The following is a 6,714-nucleotide window of genomic DNA, read 5'->3' as shown; positions in this document are numbered from 1 at the left end:
ATGGCGCACTACCGGTGCGCCATTAGTAGAATGCCACTAGTATTTTTTACTAATGGCGCACCTCTGGTGCGCCATTAGTATCTGGTGTACTAATGGTGCACCAGGTAGTGCGCCATTAGTATGTAACACCGTGCGCCATTAGTATGCCTCCCGGGGGCCCATATGTAACCATGTGCTTTGTCATACTAATGGCGCACCCTGCCTTGATGCGCCATTAGTATCCTTTTGGCATACTAATGGTGCACCTTGTGGTGATGCGCCATTAGTATGAATATTTGTTTTTTTTGCTTTTCTGATTTTTGCACAGGTTACAAAATATATTATTGGACAGAATATAGACAACAGCACACAACAACATCAGATTCATCGAATACAATAGAAGATTAGTCTCCGAATACAATTCATCATATTAGTCTCTGAATTCAAAAGACCGAACAAAGATAAAACATTACAAGTCTCAAGACCGCGAGTATCGAGTTTGTCTTCACATTACAAGTCGATATCGATCATCTAAACTACCATCACATAAAAGAGAGTTGTGGTCATCACGATGAGCATCATCGCGATCAAACTGGTCTTCATCCGGTTCCTCCAACGCTCCCTCCTCTCTCCCGCTAGATAGCGGGCGTATCTAGATTCGGCCTCCGCCCTAGTGGTGTACCCTTTGTAACTGTTACCGCTGAAACGGTGAACCTGTCTCCGACACTCCTCCCAGTCGTCGTAGACTCCGGGAACCTTACCCTTGTACATGACATACGATGGCATCTCTATGCACAAGCCAAACAACAGACAATACATAAGCAATATGTAAGTATGCAACAAAAGGATCGGAAGAGAAAAGCAAGACATTAATAGCACGATTCATGGTCCTACTAATAAATAGCATCGATTACATCTAAGTTGAACGACTGTCCAAACCAAAGAGACATACGAATTCATTAAAGTTTAATTACAACATGAGCCAACCAATGTTTCAGAACTACACATCACTACTTTCGACTCGACTCATCGGACAGGAGCGTGGATGAAGCCGCTGTCTGTCGTGATGGTCATGAAATCGCGGTCGTTGTCACCCTGCATTTGTAGCGTTCCATCTATCTCATTGTTGGACGGTTGATATCTGAGGTAGAACTGCCCCGAGGTATGAAGGACATCTTGATGGATGATGTCCGCAAACACCGACTGGATGCGAAAGAATTCTTGTCTGAGGTTCGCGTCCTGGATTGCCGACAAGTTCGCGGCCCAACCTTTGAGATTATCTGGTAGCAGAAGTTGATGATGGTCCCTTACGATCGCCCGCATGTGATGGAGGGCGTAGTAGGCATCCTTCTGACCGCCAGGCGGCTGCTTGACGCAGCAGAACTTCGTATTGTGTGAGAACATGTGCTTGCCGTACTTACGAAACGCCCTGGTGAAGGTGCCTCCAGATTTGGCATAGCCGGGGAGAACATCATCAAGAACTTTCTTGACATTTGTGTAGTCTATCTTGGAGTTACGGTTCGGGTCAAAATACGTGGCCATGGAATATTTCGGGCTTAAGAGGATGAGTGTGCAAAGTGTGTCACTGCACAGAACACGGAATGTTAGAAAAAAAAGAACGATCGAAATCTAAGAAATCATATGTTACAGGGCGGTTAAGGGATGACTTACTCGGGAAAGTAAGCCACAAGGAAGTTATCCTTATCTGGGTTTGCCAGAATGACGCCTTCGAGGTGTGAACTCGCAACTTGGCGGTCCCCAGCGCTGCTCAAGTGCTTGGCACACATGTAGAAGGGGTCGACTATCACGATGTCCGGGGTCTTGTCTCTAATGATCCGCATCTCCATACTTAGCGAAAACAGCCGAACAAAGGTGTAGTGCAGCGGATGAAGGTTAAACATAGCAAAGATGTCATCAAACCGCAGGACGATCGTACCCCGATGTCGCCATCCACAAAGCCCTTGCCCTCTGGCACCTTGGCCACGAAAACCGGGTATGCCACATCCTTCTCTCTGAGACGCCGCTTCTCCAAAGAAAGAACACTGTCGTGCAGACTCCGTATAGCACCGGTTGCAGCATTCAGCATATTTGGCGGTAGCATCGCCCTACCCGCCACATGCACCCTCCTCGAGATATCCTTAGGTGAAGGTGGCCCGTCCTGAGCACGGATCGAACTCGGTGCCGGCTGGCTCGCACCGGCGCCCTTGTTAGTCTTTCGTTTCCATCCCTTCTTCTTGATCTCCTGTAATGGGACCGAATTCTGCTCACAGACTGCCTTCTTGAGCGTGTTGGGGCTGATAATATTTCGCACCTCAGCTATCTGAGGCTCGATGAAGGCGGGAGCTGGAGGCGTCTCCTGAGAACTGAACGCCAGACGACGCGTGTTGTAATTGGATTTCTCCACCGTACCAGCTAGATTGCGGTCGTCTTGGTTGGGTTCTTGAGAAAGAGGCTCGCAGAACTCGTCAGCGTACCCATGTTCGGCAAAGTACTTATTGACTTTGGTAAATGTACCATCATCGTTGTTGTCGTTGTCCGGATCCTGTGCCATAGGGCTGTCCGGATCCTGTGTGATAGGGATGTCCGGCAGGTCCGGTAGTGTTGCGGTGTTCTTGCCATGGCTTGGCGCTGGCACGACTAGCGGTCTTGTCTGTGGGGTGGTGTCCCCCGCCCCCAAACGAATCTGGCTCTTCGGCCAAAGCAGGGGCTAGTTTACGCAGGCGCTGAGGGTCATCTCATCTTCTTCGTCGGCCCCAGCGGGTCGAACCGGAGGTAACAGCTCGTCGCAGCCTGGCAGCACCCGAACCACTTCAACCCTATACACTGTGGGTGGCATCGGATTACCGTGGAACATGGGGTTGCCCGGTTGAACGATTCTGCCCTTGGCGACATCGACCAACTCGGCGCCCACGAAGTGCAGAAGAGTGCAAGGAACGTCGGCGGTGCCCTGCGAAAACATGTACAGGGCGTCAGGGATGCCCAGTCAAAGGCAAGGAGATGAAGTCATCGGCCGAGAGGCTTAGTTACCGTGATGCCGTCGAGCTCGGCTAATGTCGAGGCACCGCCAACGGCGGGCGTGCAACTGACGGAGGGGGCGCTTGCTGGTGAGGTGCCGTCCGGCATACACCCGGGTGCATTAAGCTCCAATGCCCGTGCCGGCACCGGAGACACGAATACCGCCTCCGCCGGAGACACCAATGGCGCCGCCGCCGGAGACACCAATGGCGCCACCAGAGACACCAATGGCACCGCCTGCGCGTTGTGCGAGTTGCTGGCCGTGAAGCTGGGAACCGGGGGAGGCCCTTATTGGCCGCCCGCAATCCATGTCGTCAGCCCATGAATCAACCTAGGCACCATGGCGTTTGAGCTTTGTTCCCAGTTGTTGTTCCACTTGCTCTTGGACAAGCTCCGGAATCTGCGCCACTTGTGCCTTGAGTGCTTCAACCTCGCGCGTCTGGCTTTCCGAGCTGGCATTTTTCTCCTTTCGAACACCAGCGGTATAGTATGACCCCCATTTTGTGGACAAGCCTTTGCCGGCCACACGACCAGCTGACGTCGGCTTAGTGAGCTTATCCATGCTTTTCATTATGTTCAACGCCCTATTTAAAGGGGTGTCGAAAGGGGAGCTCTGAGACGACCCCGCGCTACTGCTTTTAGTGTCCTGCGAAAGGAATGTGAACCATTTAGAAATATTGGGGATTAATTAGAGTGCAACCATATGGAGCTAATTACGCAGGGGTGTATTCCTTACCAGAACAAGCTCAAGCGCCCTGGTCTTCGGATCCGTGGTAAGCTCCTTTGTTATCGGGTCCTCCTTGTACCGGGCCCTGACATAGTTCCTGGTCTGCTTGTCATCGTTGTATTTCTCGAAGCGGGGCGGTAGGCCTTGCTCGGCACGCTCCGCGTCCTCCTTGTCCCATATAGGCTCCGCCACTCTGTAACCGCCGGGACCGAGTTTGTGTTTCCCTAAGTTCAACTCCCGCATTTCTTTCCCCCACTGACTTGATTCGGAGGTTGCGCTGCTCTCGCACTTGATCTTGAACTCCTTGTACTCATCTTCGCTCATCAAAGGATATTTTGGCTTGATCTTCTCATAACTATCACCTTTACCAATCATTCTCTTCACCGCGCTTCTCCAAGTAGACAGGGCCGTGCTCATCTTCGTGAGGGCGGCACTGTTCACTTTATTCCCTGAGAGGCGTGTGTTTTCAAATTCGGCGAGGAACTTGTATCGTTCATGCAGCTTCGTGAAGAGGAGGTTGCGCAAATTCCCGTGGTCCTTATTCCTAAGGTTATCGGTGTTGATCGAGACGGTGCTCCGGAGAATGCACCCGAGCTGAAGCGAGTACCCCTTAACTATATGTTTGGGCTCCGTTGGATTCCCTCGGAGTCCACTTGAGTGAATTCCTCCTTGAGGGTGCGGAGCGCATTCGGGCGCCGGTCCTTCCTTTGCTTCTTCGGTTGGCTGCCATCTGTGTGTGCGCCGCCATCATCAGTGGTGGCATCCTCGGCGGCACCATCAGTGGTGTCATCCCCGACGCCACTAGGGGTTGTGTAGTCAGGATCGGTGTCTTCCGCGGCGTCCTCATAGCGGTGAGGTTGTTCCTCCATCTCCTGGGACAGCTCCCAGAATTTCTTGCCGCCCGAACCACCGGCCTCATCGTTGTGGGCCATGTTTCGCTCTAAATAGGAAAAATGTTTGGTCAAAAAGTTGGTTATTGTCAAGGAACAAGATCATGGTCTCATCATTTAGGGTTTGTCGACGCTGAGGCACCCTAAAAGCCTAAGCTTTCATCATTTAGGGTTTGTCGACGCCGAGGCACCCTAAAAGCCTAAGCGTACATCATTTAGGTTCTCATCGACACCGAGGCATCCGGGGCAGCCAAGTTAAGTTTTCATCATTTAGGGTTTATCGATGCCGAGGCACCCTAGGTTGGGCCTAATCACTTGGCACTAATCACTTGGCTCTATTGCCACCTATGTTGGGTTTATCATCTAGGGTTTATCGATGCTAAGGAGAATTCTAAGTTGGGCCTAATCACTTGTCTCTATTGCCACCTATGGTTTAATGCACCAAGAATAAAGGGGTAGTTGATCCTACTTAATTAAGTACTAAGATACCCCGGCCCATGCATTAGTCGCAAGTACCCCATATGTCCTATTTTTAGCAAAGTCATGCTAAAATTCACGGAAAATTTCAGCATGACCTTTGCTGAAAATAGGACATATAGAGTACCCGAATTTGCCGGAACGGAAGTTAATCAACATTCCGGCAAACTCAAGGGCCTCTCGGGGTACCTACAAATTCATCACGACATGATGGTTGGAGACAAAACCCAGCAAACTAGCACCACAATGTGCCTCTACTTTCATATGGAAGAAAAGGCCACAGACCATATGGTCCTCTGCGTTCATATGGACAAAAATCAGCTCAACTTATGTGAGCTTCCAATCCAGATCTAATAGCAGCAAGTTGTTCACTTGTAGCTCAACTTATGTGAGCTGCCTTCAAGAAAAGAAACCTGCAGTGGCACATCTGCTCTCTGAATACATTGGCAAGAAACAAAACAACACCTAGTACCATCCATCTGCTATGGCCGTATCATGCAGTTTAACTAAGCACTAACATGTAATTATATAACAGAAAACTTGGCGCGTACGTGTCACTTAGCTTGGGCAAGCAACATACCTCGTCCTCTTGGTTAGTCCAAACAAGCTGTATGCTGAGCCTCAACTCACCACCTGCACATTTTACAGCACCCATGAAATGAAAAACTAAACATAATTGTCAACCAACTAAACCAAAACACAAACAGAACTTCAAATTTTCATGACCAGGAAGAAAAACAGGGTTTTCAACTACTATATTCAGTTTCATGGCATCAGTTGAACAGTTGAAAAAGAACAAGCTTCATTTAAATATCTTGCTGCTAACAAACATAACTAGTTGCTTTCACTAGTTGCTTTCACTTAGAGATTGTTAGCACAAACCAAACAAGTAAGCAACAATTGACCTACACGATTGTTTACCACTACTAAGACATGGATCTAATAGCTATCTCCCCCCTTGTTCCTCATGCCTTAGTTGAATTCAGAGAAGAGAGAGCTCAGATCCTAGAACAGGGATCTAATCATCATCATTGCCCACCATATGCATGATATGGGCATCTCACCACCACTACCACAAGAGAACACTAGGATTATCGCATTCGGTTTTCGTCATTTTAGCTAATGCGGGGGGATATCATGTGTCGAACGGAGGTGAGCGTCGCACTGTCATGGAAGGGATTTATTAGGAGTGGCTATTTAGTTGGTGCTTGACACTTGTGAGTGCAATTGCAAAGCTTTCCCCTGTCCATCAATATTATGTGGTGCTTTTTCTTTCTGAATTTAAAGAGTGCCAACTTCAGCACTGATCATGAAACCTACAATTGCCACTGCTAACATGTTTAAACCAAAACATTTGCTCATGAAAAATATTCAACCTACAATTTGTAAACATTTGCCCTTAGAGGCATTATCACAAACACCTATCAAGCACAATCCTTTCACATGTAAACTTGAGCATGCTCTAGAAAAATCACGCAGCAAGCAAGAGGAAGGAGGGAGGGGGGATGAGGGAAGAGGGAGGAAGGACGAAGGAGTGGTGGCTACCTGCCTACGGACTGGTCGCCGGCATAGCTCCGCGCGGCAGCGTTGCTGGGCAGGAGCGCCTGCTCCAGGGAGGGGGGCGCC

This window comes from Triticum dicoccoides, chromosome 3B (assembly GCF_002162155.2).
Source record: "Triticum dicoccoides isolate Atlit2015 ecotype Zavitan chromosome 3B, WEW_v2.0, whole genome shotgun sequence".
NCBI lineage: Eukaryota > Viridiplantae > Streptophyta > Magnoliopsida > Poales > Poaceae > Triticum > Triticum dicoccoides.
The sequence above is the reverse complement of the archived record's forward strand: the minus strand, read 5'-3'. Positions refer to the sequence as shown.